Below are 25166 nucleotides of genomic sequence, written 5' to 3'. Positions count from 1 at the left end.
ATCCTCTCAATAAATAAATTAAAACCCCCCACCCCACCAAAAAACAAAAACGAATTCCCAGGGCTGATCTCCTTCAGAATGGACTGGTTGGATCTCCTTGCAGTCCAAGGGACTCTCAGGAGTCTTCTCCAACACCACAGTTCAAAAGCATCAATTCTTCGGTGCTCAGTTTTCTTCACAGTCCAACTCTCACATCCATACATGACCACTGTAAACACCATAGACTTGACTAGACGGACCTTTGTTGGCAAAGTAATGTCTTTGCTTTGAATATGCTGTCTAGGTTGCTCATAACTTTTCTTCCAAGGAGTAAGCGTCTTTTAATTTCATGGCTGCAGTCACCATCTGCAGTGATTTTGGAGCCCAGAAAAATAAAGTCTGACACTGTTTCCACTGTTTCCCCATCTATTTCCCATGAAGTGATGGGACCAGATGCCATGATCTTCGTTTTCTGAATGTTGAGCTTTAAGCCAACTTTTTCACTCTCCTCTTTCACTTTCATCAAGAGGCTTTTTATTTATTTTTTTTTTTAATTTTATTTTATTTTTAAACTTTACAAAATTGTATTAGTTTTGCCAGATATCAAAATGAATCCGCCACAGGTATGCATGTGTTCCCCATCCTGAACCCTCTTCCCTCCTCCTTCCCCATACCATCCCTCTGGGTCATCAAGAGGCTTTTTAGTTCCTCTTCACTTTCTGCCATAAGGGTGGTGTCATCTGCATATCTGAGGTTATTGATGTTTCTCCCGGCCGTCTTGATTCCAGCTTGTGCTTCTTCCAGCCCAGCATTTCTCATGATGTACTCTGCATATAAGTTAAATAAGCAGGGTGACAATATACAGCCTTGACATACTCCTTTTCCTATTTGGAACCAGTCTGTTGTTCCATGTCCAGTTCTAATTGTTGCTTCCTGACCTGCATACAAATTTCTCAAGAGGCAGGTCAGGTGGTCTCGTATTCCCATCTCTTTCAGAATTTTCCACAGTTTATTGCGATCCACACAGTCAAAGGCTTTAGCACAGTCAATAAAGCAGAAATGGATGTTTTTCTGGAACTCTCTTGCTTTTTCTATGATCCAGCGGATGTTGGCAATTTGATCTCTGGTTCCTCTGCCTTTTGTAAAACCAGCTTGACCATCTGGAAGTTCACGGTTCAGGTATTGCTGAAGCCTGGCTTGGAGAATTTTGAGCATTACTTTACTAGCCTGTGAGATGACTGCAATTGTGTGTAGTTTGAGCATTCTTTGGCATTGCCTTCCTTTGGGATTTGGAATATGGCCACTGCTGAGTTTTCCAAATTTGCTGGTATATTGAGTGCAGCACTTTCACAGCATCATCTTTCAGGATTTGGAATAGCTCAACTGGAATTCCATCACCTCCACTAGCTTTGTTCGTAGTGATGCTTTCTAAGGCCCAGTTGATTTCACAGTCCAGGATATCTGGCTCTTGGTGAGTGATCACACCATCATGATTATCTGGGTCGTGAAGATCTTTTTTGTACAGTTCTTCTGTGTATTCTTGCCACCTCTTCTTGATATCTTCTGCTTCTGTTAGGTCCACACCATTTTTGTCCTTTATCGAGCCCATCTTTGCATGAAATTTTCCCTTGGTATCTCTAATGTTTTTGAAGAGACCTCTAGTCTTTCCCATTCTGTTGTTTTCCTCTATTTCTTTGCACTGATCGCTGAGAAGGGCTTTCATATCTCTCCTTGCTATTCTTTGGAACTGTGCATTCAAATGCTTATATCTTTCCTTTTCTCCTTTGCTTTTCGCTTCTCTTCTTTCCACAGCTATTTGTAAGGCCTTCCCAGAGAGCCATTTTGCTTTTTTGCATTTCTTTTCCTTGGGGATGGTCTTGACCCCTGTCTCCTGTACAATGTCACAAACCTCAGTCCATAGTTCATCCGGCACTCTATCAGATCTAGTCCCTTAAATCTATTTCTCACTTCCACTGTATAATCATAAGGGATTTGATTTAGGTCATACCTGAATGGTCTAGTGGTTTTCCCTACTTTCTTCAATTTAAGTCTGAATTTGGCAATAAGGAGTTCATGGTCTGAGCCACAGTCAGCTCCTGGTCTTGTTTTTGTTGACTGTATAGAGCTTCTCCATCTTTGGCTGCAAAGAATATAATCAATCTGATTTCGGTGTTGACCATCTGGTGATGTCCATGTGTAGAGTCTTCTCTTGTGTTGTTGGAAAAGGGTGTTTGCTATGACCAGTGCATTTTCTTGGCAAAACTCTATTAGTCTTTGCCCTGCTTCATTCCATATTCCGAAGCCAAATTTGCCTGTTACTCCAGGTGTTTCTTGACTTCCTACTTTTGTGTTCCAGTCCCCTATAATGAAAAGGACATCTTTTTTGGGTGTTAGTTCTAAAAGGTGTTGTAGGTCTTCATAGAAACATTCAACTTCAGCTTCTTCAGCATTACTGGTTGGGGCATAGACTTGGATTACTATGATATTGAATGGGTTGCCTTGGAAACAAACAGAGATCATTCTGTCATTTTTGAGATTGCATCCAAGTACTGCATTTTGAACTCTTTTATTGACCATGATTGCTACTCCATTTCTTCTGAGGGATTCCTGCCCGCAGTAGTAGATATAATGGTCATCTGAGTTAAATTCACCCATTCCAGTCCATTTTAGTTAGCTGATTCTTAAAATATCGACGTTCACTCTTGCCATTTCCTGTTTGACCACTTACAATTTGCCTTGATTCATGGACCTGACATTCCAGGTTCCCATGCAATATTGCTCTTTACTGCATTGGACCTTGCTTCTGTCACCAGTCACATCCACAACTTGGTATTGTTTTTGGTTTGACTCCATCCCTTCATTCCTTCTGGAGTTATTTCTCCACTGATCTCCAGTAGCATATGGGGCACCCACTGACCTCGAGAGTTCCTCTTTCAGTATCCTATCATTTTGCCTTTTCATACTGTTCATGGGGTTCTCAAGGCAAGAATACTGAAGTGGTTTGCTATTCCCTTCTCCAGTGGACCACATTCTCTCAGAGCCTGAGAATACTGTAACACAATCCAGTTCTCACCCTGACCACCCCCAGACCCCACATTATATGTGACACAGTCTCCCACAAAAATACCCTTATTTCAGACTCCAGTTGTACTTTGGTGGCACTTAGGCCATTGGCATTTATGAACAGTTAGCTATAAATTTTGGGTTCTTGTGACCATCCTAGCTTTCATAATTCACTAGAATTAGCCACAAAATAAGATTTTCGTTATAAAGGAACAACATAAGGAGAGAACATCTGACAATATCAACTATTGGAAGAAATACTGAACAGTTTGGACTTTCAACTGCTGGTAAGAATGTACACTGAAACAATTACAATAAAAACAGTATAGCATCACTACAGAGTTTAAACTTATATTCCTACAGATGCAATATTTCCAGTTCTAGAAATATCTTCAGGAGTAGTGACTGATTATGAGCATAAAAATAGAGCAAAAAAAAAAAAAAAACCACCCTCACCACTGTTTTTATTAGCCATTAACAGGGAATTGCTCAGTAACTCAATCCATTTCATTTTTTCCTCTTTCTATTCTATTCTATTCTAGTCCATCCTATTCTGCTCTATGTTTATAATACAAATGAATACTATATAGCAGTGGAAAGAAAAATCTAGATTTATGCACTAAAACAAAAATCAATTGAAACAACATCATGATGGGTGAGAACAATCATGGAAAAATTCCCAATAGATGACTTCATGTACATACAGTAAAATAGCAGTAAATCTATTCTCTACAATGTATGTATATCTAGGAGGTACCATCCTCAAAAAGCAGAATGTGATTACCATAAACATCATGATGGTGGTTGCCTAAGGGTTAAAGAGTGTAGGTAATTGGGAAAGGTTGTTCAAATGACTCTGGCATGTGGACAATGTATTATTTCTTGACTATAATGATGGTTTCAAGTATGTTTGTTTTTTAATTTATTACACTGTTCATTTACAGTAAGTGTATGACACTGTATATATCATATTTCACAATTAAAAAATTGAAACTCACATCATCACATCCGTAATGTCAGCCCTTCATATCCATCCATTCTGCATCAGCAGATTCAACTAACTGCAGGTAAAACATATTCAAATAAATTACCGAAGTTCCAAAAACCAAACTTGAATTTTCCATACATAGGCAACTATTAACATAACATTTACATTATATTAGATATTATAAATAATCTAGAGATGACATAAAGTTTATGGGAGGATGTATTAAAGTTATTTTGCAAATACCAAGCCATTTTATAAAAGGAAATTGAGCATCTTGGGGTTTTGGCATTTCATGCAGGACTTCCAGGAGTTGACTGTACTTTGAAACACAAATTTAAATAACATATTATCTATTTTTAGATAGCAAATTGAACAGGTATAGGAGAATAATTTGAAATGTTTGTCAATATCCCATGGCACCCCACTCCAGTACTCTTGCCTGGAAAATCCCATGGGCAGAGGAGCCTCGTGGGCTGCAGTCTGTGGGGTCGCTAAGAGTTGGACATGACTGAGCAACTTCACTTTCACTTTTCACTTTCATGCATTGGAGAAGGAAATGGCAACCCACTCGAATGTTCTTGCCAGGAGAATCCCAGGGATGGAGGAGCCTGGTGGGCTGCCGTCTATGGGGTCACACAGAGTCGGACACGACTGAAGCAACTTAGCAGCAGCAGCAGCATGCTTTAGTAAAAGCACCATACATTGTAATTAGCATTTATTGTTACCAAGTAAATATATTGTCGGAGAAGGCAATGGCACCCCACTCCAGTACTTTTGCCTGGAAAATCCCATGGACGGAGGAGCCTGGTAGGCTGCAGTCCATGGGGTCGCTAGAGTTGGACACAACTGAGCAACTTCAGTTTCACTTTTCACTTTCATGCATTGGAGAAGGAAATGGCAACCCATTCCAGTGTTCTTGCCTGAAGAATCCCAGAGACGGGGGAGCCTGGTGGGCTGCCATCTATGGGGTCGCACAGAGTCGGACACGACTGGAGAGACTTAGCAGCAGCAAATATATTGTGGATTCTAATAATGAGAAGTGAAGTGAAGTCGTTCAGTCGTGTCCAACTCTTTGCGACCCGATGGACTGTAGCCTACCAGGCTCCTCCATCCGTGGGATTTTCCAGGCAAGAATACTGGAGTGGGTTGCCATTTACTTCTCCAGGGGAACTTCCCGACCCAGGGATCGAACCCGGATCTCCTGCATTGTAAGCAGACGCTTGAAGAGCAACAGAATTTTATTGGCAATTTTGCTTCATGGTTATATGCAGTATCATTACTAGCAGCACCCTTTTCTAGGCATTGTTATAGGTAAAACTTTGCTTAAAATGAAACAAAGAAACCCACTTTTTTCAAAATGAAATAAACTGGCTTTTATGAAATTTGGAGTTTTACCAATGAACTCTTATTCTAATCTTCTATCTTTCCATGAATTATTTAAGAAGTAAATCTATTTTGATTAGAATGCAAGTTTTTTTTTTTTTTTTAAATATCAAGCAGCTGTTCATCCTTTTCATCCTGGTAAAATTTCTGTTATTGACAGATTTTATTTGTGTGTTTTACTTCAACAAAGCTACAACAAATGCTACAGTAAAATGTCAGAAATACTTGGTCTAATTTTAACCAATTAAAAAAGGAAATCAGCTAGAATTGATTTACATTCAATGTAATTTGGAATGGTGTTTTTTTTTTTTTCCACAAAATAGTATTTTGAAATAATTTTATTCTAGAAGGGGAATCACCTGTACCCTGGTTTCATTCTCGCCTATGGAGAGGACTCCACTGGGAGAACACTCTTGGCCCAAGACCCAGCTGTTCTGTTCCTGCCCAGGAGTGGAGCACGCAATGGGCACAGAAGGCCATGGGAAGCGGCTGCAAATATTCAGATCTTAAATAACTGGAGCATCAAAATGAACAAAGATAGTATGATCACCTAAAGAATAAAATAAATTATTTTTATATAACTCTATATGATATAAATGAATAAGGAAGGAGGGAGGAAAGGAAAAGATAAATCCAAGTAATTGATGTAGATAATTTCCGCCACAACTCTGGGATGTTCTGCACCAGAAGGTGGAGCTCAGTCCCCTTCGTGTGTGTTTGTCCGGGATCCTACTGTATATTCCCTCACCCAGTCTTAGAATCAGCCATTTCTCCAAGGACCCCCGTTCCTTTCACTGGGGACTTGCATTTAGAAACCAAGATGTAGGTAACCGCTCTTTTTATGCAGGTGCTGGAGGGTCCTCACAGGAGACGGAGCCAGGAACTCTATGTCAGTGTGTGAGCCCATGTGTACATTCATGTGTCTGTAATTGGTTCTGCTGAACATGAATTCTGCTGATATCTCCAACTCTAAATCAGTTTTCTTCAAAATCTAAGCCAAACTAACTCCCAGATTGGTTAAATAATTAAAAGTAATTAATATTATCATTAAAAAGCCAGAGTAAAAGACATAGGCCAATAATGACTTATTGTCAACTGGGGGAAATGTTTTAAGCAGAAGACCCCAAAATTCGGGAAAGAAAAACAAAGGAAAGGAAACACACACTTACAGAAATTCTGAATAGCAAAAGTATAAGCCTGTATATTCAGAAGAGTAGGATAATGACTAACTTTCAAAGATGATAAACTCATGTTTAACCATTTAAATCAAAATAGTCCCTGTGAATAAATCATGTGATAATAAAATAATGAACAAAATTAGTCACAGATTATTCACCATATAACTGGTCAACAGAAAAAATGCTTCTATCAAATTATAAAACAATTTACTGTTATAATAACTCACATTATTGAGAGTAGAGTGAGATATTTTTTGTGAAGCGAAAGTGAAAGTCGCTCAGTCATGTCTGACTCTTTGTGATAACCCAGGTCTCCCGCATTGCAGATGGATTCTTTACCAGCTGAGCCATAAGGGAAACCCAAGAATACTGGAGTGGGTAGCCTATCCCTTCTTTAGTGGATCTTCCCTAACCAGGAATTGAACTGGGGTCTCCTGCATTGCAGATAGATTCTTCACCAACTGAGCCATCAAGAGGACTTCCCTAGTGGCTCAGTTGTTAAAGAATCTGCCTGTAATGCAGGAGACCTGGGTTTGATCCCTGGGTTGGGAAGATCCCCTGGAGAAGGAAATGGCAACCACTCCCGTACTCTTGCCTGGAGGATTCCATGGATAGAGAAGCCTGGCGGGCTACAGTCCATGGGATTGCAGTGTCTATATGAATCATTTCTGACTTAGTCACAAAGATATTACTTTAATATATCAAATATGCAGATTGAACATCCTTTTCTGAAGGCAATTTGGATTTAACTAAGAAAATGTAATGTTCACATATTTAAACTCTAGAAATATATATTAAGGAAGTAATTAGCTGTGAGGTTATATATTATATTCAAATATATTGCTGTTTAGTTGCTAAGTAATATTTGACTCTTTTGTGACCCCTATGGGCTGTAGCCCGCCAGACCCATGGGCTTTCCCAGGCAAGAATAACTGCAGTGGGTTGCCATTTCCTTCTCCAGTGGATCTTTCCAACCCAGGGATCAAGCACTTCAGTATGTCTCATTAGTAAGAGGAAAGATTCTTTTACAACAACAAAATTAACAGCAACAATTACACCAATGTTTAAAGAGACTGAACCCAAACTGGTGAATCAAGTATATAGAGATAAATATTATTTAACTTTTGTGCACCCAGATCAAATTATAAGCTATAGCATATTTTATTTGATGTCTTAATTATCAGATTTTCTTTCCAAAGGAAGAATAAAGAAGTTTAACTAAATATAGTCTTGAGAAACAAGGCTTTGTCCTGAACTTTTCAAAATCCTTTTTGTGCAGTATTTTTCTACCAGAGTTCTGTTCCTTTCCTGTGTCCCACCTCAGTATAAGACTTGCTGATCGATCCAAACCACTCCTATGCTGGATGGGTCACTTCTGTGTCAGGACTGATTGATACTAATTGCACGGAAGCATCTGTCTTCGTCTGCTCTTTTTTTTTTTTTTAAGTTAAGACTTTATAGAACAGAGAACATCAGTTGAATCGGTTCAGTCTGCATTGTTTCTGTTTTTATTTATTGGCGCATGGATCCCTGTGAATGTAGGAACACGGAGATATGAAGTTGTTCTCTAATAGGCAAAATGACTGCTTTGAAAGTCCCTTCTCTCCCTCTGAATTGCTGCACTGGGAGTTTTATCAATTTTTCTGACATTTGAAGGAAAATAAAAAACTTCTGATCAGAGTTCTACAGAAAGCATCTCTTCAAATCTTACAATGACCTTTAAACTACAATTACTTCCTTTGTGATTCTTTCAAATGTCTCCTAATAGCAGCAGGGCTGGTTGAAACTGTCCACTTTTGACTCACTAGGTTTTGCTTTTTAACTGAAAATATGGTACAAAAGCAAAAGACAGCAGATTGTGCATTGACTGCAGTTACTGAAAAATGTTTGTTTGGGCCTCTTGTGGCATCTGGCTAGCACTGTGTGATGTGACTTACTCAAATGTCCAACTAAAATAGATACCAAGTGAAAATAACTAAAAATGTGGAAAATTTTTAAATAGCTAAATGCTATGACCTTTGGGGAAACAAATAATATTAAGAGTATTAAGAGTAACCTATCTGGGATTTCTGCCAGATTTCCTTTCATGAAGTAGAGATTTCTGAACTGGAAAAAAAGAGCAGGATGTTAATTCTTGCATTTCTCAGAATATGTCTGCTGACTCCAAATGGGTTTCATACTTGTTAGAAATGGTTACATCTATATTAAAGAGAAATGTACATACAGGGTAAATAAACCATATATCATATTATTTCATTTTTATGAAATGTTCAGAATAGACAAGTTTGTAGAAACAAAATTAGCTTAGGAGATTGCTTAGGGCCGGATGAGAGAAGGAAGTAGGTGGGTGATAGCTAAGGGTACGGACTTTTTTTTTGAGATGAAAAGTTCTAAAATTGACTGATGATGGTTCCACATATATGTCAATATACTAAAAATCATTGTTTTATGCACTGTAGATGTGTGAACTGTATAGTATATGAAGTATATCTCAATAAAGCTGTTGAAAGGAAGGAAGGAAGGAAGGAAGGAAAGGGCAAAGGAGTGAGGGAGAGAGAAGGAGAGGAAGAAAGAAAGAAAGGAAAGCAGGCTCAAAACTCTGACACAGAAAGAGCATGGAGCCTCCAGCGCAGTCAGTTAGTTCATAGAGAAGACTCAAGGGCAGAGAGCTGAGACTGATCTGCTTTCAAACAATGTTTCAAAATATTAAAAAGTGAATTTCAAAGTTTCATTCAAAATGACTTTCAAAACATTCATATGTATTTCAAAAAAGGCTCACAGCTAGTTGCATCAATGGAATCAGAATTTGATGCTAGGAGGACAGACCCAGGCAGAGTAGTGAGGCGACGTGTTGAAGTTCTCACACACAGTGAGGGACAGAGAAGCCGCAAGAACTCAAGCACCCCAAGTGTCATTTAGGGAGCCCCCAGATTTAGGGAGCCCCCAGATAAACAAGTAAGCACAGCACCTACTTCTGTGCCTCTCTTCTCTGACCCTCCTAGAACACTCAGGTCAACGTTCTGGATCTCTGACACATACTAATTGCTCTATTCTCCCTCCAAAGTAGATAGAGTTGCATTCTAACCCCTGAAAAATGTGAGTTGTTAGGGTCCTTCTATTTGTTGATGCAAAATGATATTTTTACTTATTTTAACATATTTCTTTATGCATCCTATCCATGATTAAAACTGATACACAGGCATAAAATTCTATAACTTTAGAGGGGACATTTTAAATGACATATTCTAATTCATTCCCCATACCTGGAATAATTTCACTAGTGGATGAAGAATATCTATAAAACTGCCATTCCATTTGGGAAAATTCTTTCTTAGAGAAGACTGAAAAAATAACTACTTGTTGTATTTCATACCTATGTATTCCAGCTCTGCTTTCCAGAAAAAATAATAAATGCATTATCTTTGGCAAAGCATAGCTGTCAGATATTTGAAGAGAACTATTACAAATGTCTGTGTCTTCTAATTGCTGTATTAAATACATGGGCTACTTCAGTGCTCCTTTATGTCACTTTATTTTCCAGCTCTTTAGTCTTCTGGGAAACCTCTTATGGCCCCACTTCAGATCGTCAACTTCCTTTTTCATAACATTTAAAGAGCACGAAGTTCAATGTGACTATTATCTTATTTAAGAATGACACTGTATTTGGAATTACCAATGATACAGCATCCTCCATTTAAAACTAATTTGTAATCAACTAAAATCTCCATATCAAAGTGTATTATATAAATTACAGTTAATCTATTGCTTCTAAAATATATTTAGGCAATTAAGATTTTTAAAGAAATCCAGATTCTTAATTTTTGCAAATGATTTATAAGCATCAATGTCTGAAATATGCTAGCGTGAATTATAATGAAATTTTAAAAGATCATTTTAAATTTGGCATCATAGTGACTCTAATTTTAGGTCAATAATGTAGACAAAAAAGACAACATACTTAAGGCTATATTTTTTGGTTTGAATTAGAAAACATTGACATTATCTCATTGACGGTGCAAAGGGTGAGAAACAAGTTTGTGGGAGAATTGAGTTGAGTTCCGAACACACTGACCTTGAGTGGATAGAGATTTTTCCAAGTGAAAAGGTGGAACAAACAGTTGAAGAAAATATCAGACAGAAAATGGAGTAAAGATAATATGGAAACTCAAAAGTAGATATAAGAGATTAATGAGATCTCAGATTTAGGAGAAATTTTGCCTATCCATGCACACAAATTTTAAGTTATTGATACAACATGAATTGTTAATGTGCTTTGCTTTTTTAAATGTGTACAGAGTAAATGTGTAAATTCACTAATTTTAGTAGAGTGAATTGTTAATTTAGTAGTACATATAGTACTCTCCCCTTCATGGATCACTGCCTTGTCATCCGAAGGGGCTTGTGTAAGTCAATGGAGCTATGAGCCATGCCACGCAGGGGCACCCAAGATGCACGGGTCATAGCAAAGAGTTCTGATAAAATGTGATCCCCTGGAGGGAAAGGCAAACCGCCCCAGTATACTTGCCATGAGAACCCCATGAACTGTACAAAAGGCCCACAAGATATGACACTGAAAGATGAGTCTCCCAGGTCTGAAGGTGTCCAATATGCTACTGGGGAAGAGCAGAGAATTACCAATAGTACCAGAATGAACGAAGCAGCTGAACCAAAGTGGATATGACACTCAGTTGTTGCTGTGTCTAGGGAAGCTTCCCTGGTGGCTCAGATGGTAAAGCATCTGCCCACAATGCAATGCGGGAGACCTGGGTTCAATCCCTGGGTTGGGAAGATCCCCTGGAGAAGGAGATGGCAACCCACTCCAGTATTCTTGCCTGGAAAATCCCATGGACAAAGAAACCTGGTAGTTTACAGTTCATGGGGTTGCAAAGAGTCAGATATGACTGAGCAACTTCACTTTCTTTCTTTACTTTGCTGATGTGTCTGGTGACAAAAGTAAAATTCAATGCTGCAAAGAACAGTATTGTATAGGAACCTGGAATGTTAGGTCCATGAATCAAGGAAAACTGGACATGGTCAAGCAGGAGATGGTAAGAATAAACATCAACATCCTAGGAATCAGGGAACTAAAATGGACAGGAATAGGTGAACTTAATTCAGATGACCATTATATCTACTACTGTGGACAAGAATCCCATAGAAGAAGTGGAGTAGCCCTCATAATCAACAAAAGACTCCAAAATACAATACTTGGGTACAACCTCAACAATGACAGAATGATCTTGGTTAATTTTCAATGTAAGCCACACAATATCACAGTATTCCAAGTCTATGCCTCCAATACCAATGCTGAAGAAGCTGAATTTGATTAGTTCTATGAAGACCTAGAAGACTGCCTAGAACTCACATCTTAAAAGATGTTCTATTAATCATCAGGGATCAGAATGTGAAGACAAGAAGTCAAGAGATACCTGGAGTAACAGGCAAGTTTAGACTTGGAGAATAAAATGAAGCAGGGCAAAGGCAAAGTGAATTCTGCCAAGAAAACTCACTAGTCATAGCAAATACTCTTTTCAACAACACAAGGGACAATTTTACATGGACATTGCCAAATGGTCAATAAAGACATCAAACTGATTACATTCTTTGTAGCCAAAGATGAAGAAGCTGTATACAGTCAGCAAAAACAAGACCTGGAGCTGACTGTGTCTCAGATCATCAGCTTCTCATGGCAAAATTCAGTCTTACACTAAAGAAAACCAGAAAAACCACTAGACCATCCAGGTATGACTTACATAAAATTCTGTATGAATTCACATAACAATGTGCCTGAAGAACTATGGACAGAGGTCTGCAATATTGTACAGGAGGTGGTGAACAAAACCATCCCAAAGAAAAATCAAAGCAAGAAGGCAAAGTGGTTTTCTGAGTAGGCTTTATGAATAATGAAAAAATGAAGAGAAGTCAAAAGCAAGGGAGAGAGGTAAGTGTATATCCAACTAAATGCAGAGTTTCAATAAATGGCTAGAAGAGACAAGAAGGTCTTCTTCAATGAACAGTGCTCAATCACAGAAGAAAACAATAAAAGGGGAAAGACTAGAGATCTCTTCAGGAAAACTGGAAACATCAAGGGAACATTCCGCCCAAAGATGGGCCCAATAAAGGATAAAAATGGTAGAGATATAGTAGATGCTGAAGAAATCACGAAGAGTTGGAAAGAATACATGGAACAACTGTATTAAAAAGATTATAATGAACCAGATTACTATGATAGTACGGTTAGTCACCCAGAGCCAGATGTTCTGGACTGCGAAGTCAAGTGGGCCTTAAGAAGCACTGCTGTTGCGATGAACACTGGGGTACACGTGTCTCTTTCCCTTCTGGTTTCCTCAGTGTATATGCCCAGCAGTGGGATTGCTGGATCATAAGGCAGTTCTATTTCCAGTTTTTTAAAGAATCTCCACACTGTCCTCCATAGTGGCTGTACTAGTTTGCATTCCCACCAACAGTGTAAGAGGGTTCCCTTTTCTCCACTGCCTCTCCAGCATTTATTGCTTGTAGACTTTTGGATCGCAGCCATTCTGACTGGCGTGAAATGGTACCTCATTGTGGTTTTGATTTGCATTTCTCTGATAATGAGTGATGTTGAGCATCTTTTCATGTGTTTGTTAGCCATCTGTATGTCTTCTTTGGAGAAATGTCTATTTAGTTCTTTGGCCCATTTTTTGATTGGGTCATTTATTTTTCTGGAGTTGAGCTGTAGGAGTTGCTTGTATATTTTTGAGATTAGTTGTTTGTCAGTTGCTTCATTTGCTATTATTTTCTCCCATTCTGAAGGCTGTCTTTTCACCTTGCTAATAGTTTCCTTTGATGTGCAGAAGCTTTTAAGTTTAATTAGGTCCCATTTGTTTATTTTTGCTTTTATTTCCAATATTCTGGGAGGTGGGTCATAGAGGATCCTGCTGTGATGTATGTCGGAGAGTGTTTTGCTTATGTTCTCCTCTAGGAGTTTTATAGTTTCTGGTCTTATGTTTAGATCTTTAATCCATTTTGAGTTTATTTTTGTGTCACAGCACTGTTTATAATAGCCAGGACACGGAAGCAACCTAGATGTCCATCAGCAGATGAATGGATAAGAAAGCTATGGTACATATACACAATGGAGTATTACTCAGCCATTAAAAAGAATACATTTGAATCAGTTCTAATGAGGTGGATGAAACTGGAGCCTATTATACAGAGTGAAGTAAGCCAGAAAGAAAAACACCAATACAGTATACTAACGCATATATATGGAATTTAGAAAGATGGTAACAATAACCCTGTATATGAGACAGCAAAAGAGACACTGATGTATAGAACAGTCTTATGGACTCTGTGGGAGAGGGAGAGGGTGGGAAGATCTGGGAGAATGACATTGAAACATGTATAATATCATGTATGAAACGAGTCGCCAATCCAAGTTCGATGCACGATACTGGATGCTTGGGGCTGGTGCACTGGGACGACTCAGAGGGATGGTATGGGGAGGGAGAAGGGAGGCGGGTTCAGGATGGGGAACACATGTATACCTGTGGCAGATTCATTTCAATATTTGGCAAAACCAATACAATATTGTAAAGTTTAAAAAAAAAAAAAAAAAAAGAAGCACTGCTGTTAATGAAGCCAGTAGATGCAGTGAAATTCCAGCAGAACTATTCATATCTGTAGAGGATGATGCCATCAAGGTTTTGCATTCATTATGTCAGCAAATCTGGAAGACCCAGCAGTGGCCACAGGACTTTAAAAGGTCAGTCCTCTTCCCAGTTCCTAAGAAGGGTAGTACCAGAGAATGTGGTAACAATCAGACAGTCGCACTCATCTCCCAGGCTAGTAAGGTCATGCTTAAAAACTTGCACGCTAGGCTTCAACATTTTGTGAACCAAGAGCTTCCAGATGTCCAAGCTGGGTTTAGAAAAGAAAGAGGATCTAGAGTTCAAATTGCCAACATTCTATTTGGATTATAGAGAAAGCAAAGAAATTTCAGAAAAACATCTGTCTCCATTTCATTGACTATGCTAATGCCTTTGACTGTGTAGATGATAGTAAACTGTGGAAAGCTCTTAAAGAAATGGGAATACCAAACAATCTTACCTGTCTCCTGAGAAACCTATACGTTGATCAAGAAGCAACAGTTAGAACCCTTTATGGAACAACTGATTGGCTCAAAATCAAGAAGGGAGTATAACAGGGCTGTCTGCTGTCACCCTGCTTGTTTAACCTATATGCTGAGCACATGATGAGAAATGTCAGGCTGCATGAGTTACAAGCTGGAATCAAGATAGGCGGGGAAACATCAACAACCTCAGATATGCAGATGATACCACTCTAATGGCAAAAAATGAAGAGGAAATAAAGAGCCTCTTGATGAGGATGAAGGAAGAGCATGAAAGAGCCAGTTTAAAAGTAAATATTAAAAAAAAAAAACACACTAAGATAATGTCATCTGGCCCCATTTCTGCATGGCAAATGGAAGAGGAAAAGGTAGAAGTAATGAGATTTCATCATCTTCTTGGGCTCCGAAATGACTGCAGATGGTGACTGCAGCCATGAAATTAGAAGATGATTGCCTCTTGTTAGGAAAGTTAAGACAAACCTAGTCAGCCTGTTGAAAAGTAGAGACATTACTCTACTGACAAGGGTCCATTCATTCAAGGCTGTGGTCTTTGAATTGGTCACATATGGTTGTGGGAGCTAGGTTGTAAAGAAGTTCAGTTCAGTTCAGTTTGGTCACTCAGTCGTGTCCAGGTCTTTGTGACCCCATGGACTGTAGCACACCAGGCTTCCCTGTCCATCAACAAATCCAGGAGCTTGATCAAACCCATGTCCATAAAGTCATTGATGCCATCCAACCATCTCATTTTCTATCATCCCCTTCTAATCCTGCATTCAATATTTCCCAGCATCAGGGTCTTTTCCAATGAGTCAGTTCTCCACATCAGAGGGCAAAGTATTGGAGTTTCAGCTTCAGTATCAGTCCTTCCAATGAATATTCAGGACTGATTTCCTTTAGGATTGAGTGGTTGGATCTCCTTGTAGTCCAAGGGACTCTCAAGAGTCTTCAGCACCACAGTTCAAAAGCATCAATTCTTCAGCACTCAGCTTTCTTTATAGTCCAACACTCACATCCATACATGACTACTGGGAAAACCATAGCTTTGACTAAATGGAAGTTCATCAGCCAAGTATTGTCTCTGCTTTTTAATATTCTGTCTAGGTTAGTCATAGCTTTTCTTCCAAGGAGCAAGCTTCTTTTAATTTCATGGCTGCAGTCACCATCTACAGTTATTTAGGAGCCCCCCAAAATAGTCTTTCACTGCTTCCATTGTTTCCCCATCTATTTGCCAGGAAGTGATGGAGTTGGATGCCATGATCTTAGTTTCTGAATATTGAGTTTTAAGCCAAAAATTTCACTCTTTTCTTTCACTTTCATCAAGAAGCTCTTTAGTTCTTCGCTTTCTGCCATAAGGGTGCTGTTATCTGCATATCTGAGGTTATTGATATTTCTCCTGGCAATCTTGATTCCAGATCATGCTTCATTTAGCCCAGCATTTCACATGATGTATTCTGCATATAAGTTAAATAAACAGGTGACAATATACAGCCTTGACGTATTCCTTTCCCGATTTAAAACCAGTCTGTTGTTCCATGTCCAGTTCTAACTCTTGAAGAGATCTCTAATCTTTTGAATTCTAATGTTTTCCTCTATTGCTTTGCATTGATAGCTGAGGAAATCTTTCTTATCTCTCCTTGCTACTCTTTGGAACTCTGCATTCAAATGGGTATATCTTTCCTTTTCTTCTTTGCCTTTAGCTTCTCTTCTTTTCTCAGCTATTTGTAAGACCTCCTCAGACAATCATTTCACCTTTTTCCATTTCTTTTTCTTGGAGATGATCTTGATCAGTGCATCCTGTACAATGTCATAAACCTCTGTTGATAGTTTTTCAGGCACCCTGTCTACGAGATCTAAACCCTTGAATCTGTTTCTCACTTCCACTGTATAATCATTAAGGGATTTGATTTAGGTCATATCTGAATGGTCTAGTGGTTTTCCCTACTTTCTTCAATTTAAATTTGAATTTGGCAATAAAGAGTTCATGATCTGAGTCACAGTAAGTCCCCAGTCTTATTTTTGCTTACTGTATAGAGCTTCCCCATCTTTGGCTGCAAAGAATATAATCAATCTGATTTCAGTATTGTCCATCTGGTGATGTCCATGTGTAGAGTCTTCTATCTGTTGTTGGAAGAGGGTGTTTGCCATGACCATTGTGTTCTCTTGGCAAAACTCTGTTAGCCTTTTACCTGTTTCGTTTTGTACTCCAAGGCCATATTTGCCTGTTACTCCAGGTATCTCTTGACTTTCTACTTTTGCATTCCAGTCCCCTATAATGAAAAGGACATCTTTTGGGGGTGTTAGTTCAAGAAGGTCTTATAGGTCTTCATAGAACCATTCAACTTCAGCTTCTTCAGCATTACTGGTTGGGGCATAGACTTAGATTACTGTAATATTGAATGGTTTGCCTTAGAAAGAAACAGAGATCATTCTGTCATTTTTGAGATTGCACCCAAGTACTGCATTTTGGACTCTTTTGTTGACTGTGAGGGCTATTCCATTTCTTCTAAGGGATTTCTTGCCCACAGTAGTAGATATAATAGTCATCTGAGTTAAATTTGCCCATTCCAGTCCATTTTAGTTCATTGATTCCTAAAGTGTCAATGTTCACTCTTGCCATCTCCTGTTTCACCACTTCCAATTAACCTTGATTCCTGGACATAACATTCCTGGTTCCTATGCAATTGTTCTCTACAGTATCGGACTTTACTTCCATTACCAGTCATATCCACAACTGGGTGCTGTTTTTGCTTTGGCTCCCTCTCTTCATTCTTTCTGGAGTTATTTCTCCATTCTTCTTCAGTAGCATATTGGGCACCTGCTGACCTGGGGAGTTCATCTTTCAGTGTCCTATCTTTTTGCCTTTTCATACTGTTCATGGGGTTCTCAAGGCAAGAATACTGAAGTGGTTGCTGCTATTCCCTTCTCCAGTGGACCATGTTTTGTCAGAACTCTCCTCCATGATCTGTCCATCTTGCATGGCCCTATGTGGCATGGCTCATAGTGTCATTGAGTTAGACAATTCTGTGGTCCATTTGGCTAGTTCGATTAGTTGTCTGTGATTGTGATTTTCATCGTAAAGAAGGCAGAGCACCAAAGAAATGATGCCTTCGAACTGTGGTGCTGGAGAAGACTCCTGAAAGTTCCTTGGACAGCAAAATCAAACTGGTAAATCTTAAGTGAAATCAGTCCTGGAAGTACTGATGCTAAATGTGAAGCTCCAGTATTTTGGTCATCAGATGTGCAAATGACTCATTGTAAAATTCCCTGACACTGGGGAATATCAAGGGGAGAAGAGAGCATCAGAGGATGAGACGGCTGGACACCATCACTGATACAATGAACATGAACTTGTGTAAACTCCAGGAGATGATGAGAGACAGGGAGGCCTGGCATGCTGTAGTGCATGGGGTGGCAGAGAGTCAGATATGACTGGGTGACTGAACAACAACAATATATATTACCCTCCAGGCTTCCCTAGTGGCTCAGATGGTAAAGAATCTCTGCAATGTGGGAGATCCAGTTTCGATCACTGGGTTGGGAATATCCTGGGAAAAGAGAATGACTGTCCATTCCAATATTCTTGCCCAGAGAATTCCATGGACAGGGCAGCCAGGCACGCTATAGTCCATGTGGTCACAAAGATATGACAGTCGGATATGATTGAATGACTAACACTTTTCGCTTTTACTACTCCCCATTTTTCTGTGTCAGTTCAAAATTATCCAGTGTGTATATTTTTAAAAATATGTTATCTATATAGGCTTATTATTTAGAGACATAAATTGGGATGTTATTTCTGAGAAAGAGTGCAAAAGGAGAAGAAAAGAGTCTTACACAATGTGTTAAGGAAAGGTGTTTATGTTTAATCAAAAGAAAATGAGCCAAGGGATAAGGTGGAGAGTGTGGTGGGGATTAACAAGATGCTCAACAAGCTTAACTATCTTCCTGGACACTCTGCTAAAGTACATTTTCCCAACTTCTCTGTAGTTACAGTTGTTCATGTTTCTGACTTCTGGGCAATAGGCAGTTTTAGGGAAATGACAGAAATCAGTATATGGTTCCACATATGATCCTCACACCTTCACTTTTCTCATTTCTAGGGAAGACGCTGTAGTAGGCCTTGGGATTACTGAATATCCTCCTCGAGGAGGTGCTCAGTAGAGTGGTTTAATCAAGAGCACCTACAAGAGTGAGGAATGTACATTCATGTTGTGTTATTATTTCATTAGACCTATGCATGGGAGAAAATTCTTTATAAAACTATCATCAGAGTTATTTGGTTTTGTTTCTACTGACTGCATTTTTTTCTTAACTTTGGATCCTATTTTCCCATTGATTTGTATGTCTATTGGTTATTGACTGAGTTTTGGTATTAGGGATATTATATCATAGAGATTCTGGCTGGAAGCAGACTGCAAAGGCCTGAAGAACTTTGAGTGGTAAAAATAATACATGAATAGAAAAAATGCATAATATTCTTAAGAAAACTTTAAAACCTAATGGATTGAGAGAGATATAGCATGCTACCTGCAGACAGCATGATTTTTGAAATATAATTATTAATACTTATTTAATTTAAGCAAAGCTTGACTACAGGAAAAAAAAATCTAGGTATAACAGATATTGAAAGGAGAAGAAATTGGAGACAATGTATACTTTGGGGAAAGCCAGAAAAACATCTGCAATATGAATATAAGTAATAAATTTACATTTTGGTTGCCTAGGATCAAAGGCAGAACTATGTGGTTTGCCCATAAATGACACACTGAAAGTCATCACTTTTGAATATAGTTGATGTAAAATTATAAACATGCTCAGTCACTCAGTCATGTCCAACTCTTTGCAACCCCATGGACTGTAGCCTGCCAGGTTTCTCTGTCCATATGATTTTCCAGGCAAGAATAGTGGAGTGGGTTGTCATTTCCTTCTTAAGCAAAAATTATAAATACACCTGGCCAGAGTACATATGTACCATGTGTGTGTGCATGCGTGTTCACTCATGCAGTTGTATCAGACTCTTTGTGACCCAGTTGACTATAGCCCACCAGGCTCCTCTGTCCATAGAATTTTCTAGGCAAGAATACTGGAGTGGATTGCCATCTGCTACTCCAGGGAATCTTCCCAACCCAGGAATTGAACCCATGTCTCTTGTGTCTCCTGCATTGGCCAGTGAATTCTTTACCACTGTGCCACCTAGGAAGTCCATGTGTATCATATGATTCCAATATTATCTATAATGACATTATAGAGCATTTTAAAAATTTTACTAAAACTGACTTATGGTATCATAGTAGCCATAGTACCTGAAAGTTGTCAGTCTGGTGTGACTAGTGTCGTGACCATAAATTGACTCATTATTCTTTCTGAATTTATTTCTGGCCTCTCAGACTTAAACAAATATTTATGAAATATTGTCATTGAGATCTAGATATCCATCCATTAATCTATTTATCTGTCAGTGTGTGCATTTGAACTTCCTGAAATCTGCACATTTAAAATCTGTCAAAAATCTGTGGTCAATATCTTATTTATTTGTTATTATTAAATTAAATATGGTAGTTGAAAATGGGAAGAAAAAATAAGAGAGGCAAAATTTCCAGTTGAGAGCCATACAGAACAGTGGAATTTGTAAGACAGGATAATAATATGTTACTCGTGGACAACACTTGGTTTAATTAATTGAGAGGAATATGGGCATTACGGGGCTTCCCTGGTGGCTCAGATGGTAAAGCGTCTGCCTGCAATGCGGAAGACCCAGGTTTGATTCCTGGGTCAGGAAGATCCCCTGGAGAAAGAAAAGGCAATCCATTCCAGCACTCTGGCCTGGAAAATCCCATGGATGGAGGAGCCTGATAGGCTACAGTCCATGGGGTTGCAAAGAGTCGGACATGACTGAGTGACTTCACTTTCACTTTCATGGGCATTATAGAAAAGAAGAGATAAGAGACACAAATTCCACCTGTTTAAATAGTTGCTGCTATGCAGTCTGATTGCTGTTATATACACTATCATTATTTAAATTTCTACCAGTGTTTTTCAAGCCTCCAGGTAGATGATGATGCATGTGAAATCATTATAATAACCTGTATTGAAGAAAAGTATTTAAGGAGAAATATCAGAGTGCCACAAATATGGCTTTAAAAAATTCTACTCTCCTCTTCTTCTTTTTAAATTGGATCTGTTTTTTTGCCTATTTTCCTATGCTCCTGCATAGGGAAAAATAAAAGGAAAACACTTTTTTTAAAAAAATAAAATTAGTGGTTTCTCAATTCTGAAACAAGCAATTTCCTAAGAGAAATCTATTTTAATTATTTTTCAAATGCACAGAAAAATTATAAAGCATTCTAGCAGTGTGCTGCTATCATGCACATGATTGAAAGTTATATTTTTTCCATGTGTAATCCAGGAGCTTCTGGTCCCAGATGTCCCAGAAACTTGACCAATCAGAGAAGATCCCAAACAGCATTTTTTATCAATTATGTACAAAACGCTGCCAATTATCTTCTCATATAATCCACATCAATAACTGAGAAGCACAAAAGATATAAACTCAAACCATCTGCTCTCACTACGGTAAGCTACTGAGAGCTTAGACAATAGCTCACATAGTAACATACTCTGATACATTTATCTGGGATCATGCTGTTTACATGAGATTTGTGATTAAAAATATTACCACTTTGGCCTCCCCACATTAGAAAATATGTTTTCCCCTTTTAGAGAAAGCACTGTCATTTCTGTTTTATTACAATGGTAAATTAAGAGAGCCACTGCCAGCTACATACAAAGAACAAAACTGCACTTCTACTTTATGTTTCACCGTAATTATTTTTCCTGTTGATGCTAACAATACCCCAGCTCTTAAAGGAGAAAAGGAAAAAAAAAAAAAGATAGCCTCCAGAAATTCATTGTTTTGACACCACGATTTTTGAACCAAGTTAAGTGCCAGAGTAAAGCTCTATCAACATACAAAATGCTAACCCACAGTGCCTATATGACCCAAGAGAAGGAAGTAAAGACTACAATCACATAAGATGGCTGATATTTAATATGTGGCTGTTCTAAGTGTTAGTGACACAGAACTGGCACTTGCCAAAAATAGATGTGATTTTAAACAACATTCCAAAGGAAGAAGAGAGGACAGGCAATTCCCTCCCATTCCCATCAGAATCCCTATCTTACATTATAGCTTATCAGATCTGTCAAGATATCTACATTTCTCACGTTAACAACAAAAATATGTAAATGAAAATATTATATTGTCAATGTCCCTAAACAGCCCTGTGTTTCATTTACAGATTCTCAAATCAATTGGGGGATAAATTAACATTTATAATTCTCATACATCTTAAAGAAACCAGATTCCACTTGTTCCCAGACTTCAATAATATAATTTTGCAATCCTAGTTTGGAAATTATTCTGCTTGACATAGTTTTCCAATCGGTGATGCATTACACAGAATGGAGTGGATATTCTCCACCCTGTTTACAACAACAGTTACACCTTAATTATAACCAAAAAATTATGCCCTTGATGATAAATAAATGAGGGTAAAGAAATGTAACAGCTTATATTCAGAGAAGATGTATATCATACCATTTCAAAATAAGACATTCACAACTGTTTGATGAGCAATACAAGATTCTTATGTTTTGTGCATGAACATTATCTTATTTGGTTATCAGTATGTATATGTATTTATGATACTACACACACACTTGAAAAAAAATAAGATGGAAAAATTACAAAAATCTTTACGCTGTAAGGTATTATGAACCATGGAGAAATTCTGTCAAAAAATTCAGTATACTCAAACTGAGATTTCTGAAATTTGAGGTTGGAAATAAACGAAGATGCAATTTTTCTGATCAGTACTTCTAAAGTAGTGTAGTACTTTTCTTTGATGTTCAGAAAACTTGCCTACACTATTTGGAAAAGCCTAATTGTACAAAAATATCTTCAACAGCAAGGACGATAATGGCTATGTTATGGCAGAGTTGACTTCACAAAAGGGAGATTATCCTGAGTGGACAGACCTGGTCAGGTCATGCTTAAATGCACCTGGGTTTTTTCTTGTGAACGATATACAAGGCCCTGGAAGACTTGTGCTTAGTTGCTCAGTCATATCTGACTCTTTGTGAACCCATGGAGTGTAGCCCACCAGGCTCCTCTGTCCATGGGGATTCCCCAGGCAAGAAAACTGGAGTGGCTTGCCTTTCCCTCCTCCAGGGCATCTTCCTAACCCAGAGATCAAACCCAAGTCTCCTGCATTGCAGCTGGATTCTTTACCATCTGAGCCACCATGGAAGCCCCTGGGAGATTTGACACACCCGAAATTCTCCACTGCTGGTTTTAGACCAAAAAGATAGTTATGGGAATCAACCAACATCTCTAAAACAAAGGAGTCTGGGCTGGGGTAGGGGAGGCAGAAATGTTGAGGTCTGGCTCTTTATCTAGTCCTCCTGAAGTTTGTCCAAGTTCATGTCCATTGAATCAGTGATGCCATCCATTCATCTCATCCTCAGATGCCTTCTTCCCCTTCTGCCTTCAATCTTTCCCAGCATCAGGATCTTTTCCAATGAGTCAGCTGTTCACATCAGAGGACCAAAATACTGGAGTTTCAGCTTCAGCATCAGTCCTTCCAACGGGTATTCAGGGTTGATTTCCCTTAAGATTGACTGGTTTGATCTCCTTGCTGTACAGGGGACTCTCAAGAGTCTTCTCCAGCACTACAGTTTGAAGGTATCAATTCTTCAGTGTCCCACCTTCTTTATAGTCCAGCTCTCACAACTGTATGTGACCACCGGGAAGACCATAACCTTGACTATACAGACCTTTGTCGGCAGAGTAATGTCTTTGCCTTTCAACACCCTGTCTAGGTTTGTCATAGCTTTCTGCCAAGAAGCAAATGTCTTCTGATTTCATGACCGCAGTCACCATCCACAGTGATTTTGGAGCCCAAGAAGAGGAAATCTGTCACTACTTCCACATTTTCCCCTTCTGTTTGCCATGCAGTAATGGGGCAAATGCCATGATCTTGGATTTTTTAATATTTGGTGGTAAGCTGGCTCTTCACTCTCCTCCTTCACCCTCATCAAAAGGCTCTTTAGTTCCTCTTCACTTTTTGCCAATAGAGTGGCATCATCCATGTATGTGAGGTTATTGATGTTTCTCCCACCTATCTTGATTCCATTTTGTGACTCATCCAGTCCAACATTTCTCATGATGAGCTCAGCATATAGATTAAACAAACAGGTTGACAGCAGACAGCCCTGTTTGTTTGTTACCAACTGATTGTTACCAATCAGTTCTCAATCTTGAACCAATCAGTTGCTCCATACAGGGTTCTAACTGTTGCTTCCTAACCTACATACAGGTTTCGCAAGAGACAGGTAAGATGGTCTTGTATTCCCATCTCTTTAAGAGCTTTCCAAAGTTAATTATGATCGACACAAAGGCTGTAGCATAGTCAATGAAACACAGTTAGATGTTTTTGTGGAATTCCCTAGCTTTCTCTATGATTCAGCAAATGTTGGCAATTTGATATTTGGTTCCACTTCCTTTTCTAAACCCAGCTTGGACATCTGGAAGTTCTTGATTCACATAATACTGAAGCCTAGCATGCAACATTTTAGGCATGACCTTTCTAGCTTGGGAGGTGAGTGCAACTGTCTGATGGTTAGCACACTCTTTAGCACTACCCTTCTTGAGGATTGGGATGAGGATTGACCTTTTCCAGTCCTGTGGCCACTGCTGGGTCTTCCTGATTTGCTGACATATTGAATGCAAAACTTTGATGGCATCTTCCTTTAGGATGATTACCTTTATGGCACATTATTTCCATAAAACGGCAATTACTGAGCACCCACAAGGTATAGCACTACTGTAAGGAATTGTTTTAAATGAGACACAAATTAATTTTTAAGCAACTTATAAGCTACTGACTGTTAAAACAGGCGGGACTTCCCTGGTGGCTCAGATGGTAAAGCATCTGCCTACAATGTGGGAGAGCCGGGTTTGATCCCTGGGTCAGGAAGATCTCCTGGAGAAGGAAATGGCAACCCACTCCAGTACTCTTGCCTGGAAAGTTACATGGATGGAGGAGCCTGGTAGGCTATAGTTCATGGGGTCACAAAGAGTTGGACACAACTGAGAGACTTCAATGTCAATGTCAATGTTACAACAGACAGGTAGCAAGGTATGGGCAGAGAAAGGGGGTACAGGCCAGATGGCACACACATTCTGTAAAAGTAAGGGTCTGTGGCAGGCAAAAAAAATCAGGACCCTCCTGACTGACTGAAAGCCACACATTTTGGGGTGCTATGTGTCCTGGAGGTAAAGAAGGTGGGAAAAGGCAGGAATCTCCTGAGCTCAAATGTAATTTGCTGCTCCTTGTACTCCCATCACAATAAAATCAGCCTTGTAGATAAAAAAATTCCCTCATGTACAAATGCCATGACA

At 38.9% G+C, this 25166-nt stretch overlaps 1 long non-coding RNA gene across 1 annotated transcript in view; it reads right to left on the bottom strand.

Moving 5' to 3' along the window:
- The window catches only part of LOC129643212 (uncharacterized), a 55821-nt gene that overhangs the window by 16159 nt on the left and 14496 nt on the right, over positions 1-25166 (bottom strand). The window contains exon 2 of the long non-coding RNA XR_008710155.1: positions 4041-4103. This is a non-coding gene — a long non-coding RNA (uncharacterized LOC129643212). The remainder of the gene's footprint in view (positions 1-4040; positions 4104-25166) is intronic.

This window comes from Bubalus kerabau, chromosome 2, assembly GCF_029407905.1.
Source record: "Bubalus kerabau isolate K-KA32 ecotype Philippines breed swamp buffalo chromosome 2, PCC_UOA_SB_1v2, whole genome shotgun sequence".
NCBI classification, from domain to species: domain Eukaryota; kingdom Metazoa; phylum Chordata; class Mammalia; order Artiodactyla; family Bovidae; genus Bubalus; species Bubalus kerabau.
The sequence above is the reverse complement of the archived record's forward strand: the minus strand, read 5'-3'. Positions and strand labels throughout refer to the sequence as shown.